Here is a 1,162-nt window from a genome sequence, read left to right as displayed (position 1 = left end):
GACCTAATGCCATCGCTTCCGTCCTCCATCACAAGAGTGATAGTCCATGTCGGAACAAATGACAAAGCTCTTCAGCAGTCTGAGCTGACAAATATCAGATTTTAACCGTCTTTTTAACTTTTTAAAGCAGTGCGGAAAGTCCGTTTTTATCTCTGGTCCCATTCCCACAGTTGGTCGCGGTGCTGGCCGCTTCAGTAGACTCCTTGGGCTCCATGACTGGCTCCAGTCCGCCTGCAGGGCTCATTGTGTGTGTTATGTGGATAATTTTAATATTTTTTGGCAAAGAATGTCTCTTTTTAAGACAGACTTCACCCAAACAAACGGCTCAGAAATGTTAGCTGCGCACATACAGCATGTGGTGCGGTCCACACATGACTTACGTGAATGACTAATCATTCATGCAGCACACCTGGACACACCACCGGTCACTGAACAGATCTCTGCCTCACTGCCACAAACAACTGTTTCCAACTGCTGGCATGTAAAGCCGTCTGCTCCCAGCGTTGTTCCAAAGACTTCTATTCCTGTCATCATCACGCATAGACCAGTAAACCGAAATGTGCACATCCCACACAGAAATAATAGTAATCTCTTAAGGATTAGGACAACTGCACCAACTCCAGCACCTAGAACAAACTCATTTAAAATGGCTCTCTTCAATGTGAGATCTCTGTCAAATAAGACTTTTATCTTAAATGATTTTATCTTGTCTGCAAATCTAGATTTTATGTTTTTAACTGAATCATGGCTGCAAATGAATGACTATAGCCAGCAAGCTGAACTGTGTCCGCCTCAATATGATTGTTTTAGTCAACCGAGGGTCAGTGGTCGTTGTGGTGGGCTAGTGAGCGTGTATAGGAAATATTTAAAATGTCATCAAGTACACTGTGATGAATTTAACTCCTTTGAAGTTCTCACTCTTAAAGTTGGAGGGCTGCAACCTATCATATTTGTTATAATTTATCGCCCACCAAAACCGCCTGGAGGATTTTTATCAGAACTTCCTGAAATTTTATCTACTCTGGTTTTAAATTATGACAGAATTGTTCTTTGTGGCGATTTTAATATTCATGTTGATGACCCCACCAATGTTAATGCAACTGACTTTTTAAATATGGCCACTTCTTTTAACTTCAAACAACATGTCAAAGGGCAAACACAT

Source organism: Micropterus dolomieu, linkage group LG18 (assembly GCF_021292245.1).
Source record: "Micropterus dolomieu isolate WLL.071019.BEF.003 ecotype Adirondacks linkage group LG18, ASM2129224v1, whole genome shotgun sequence".
Classification (NCBI taxonomy): Eukaryota; Metazoa; Chordata; class Actinopteri; order Centrarchiformes; family Centrarchidae; genus Micropterus; species Micropterus dolomieu.
The sequence above is the reverse complement of the archived record's forward strand: the minus strand, read 5'-3'. Positions refer to the sequence as shown.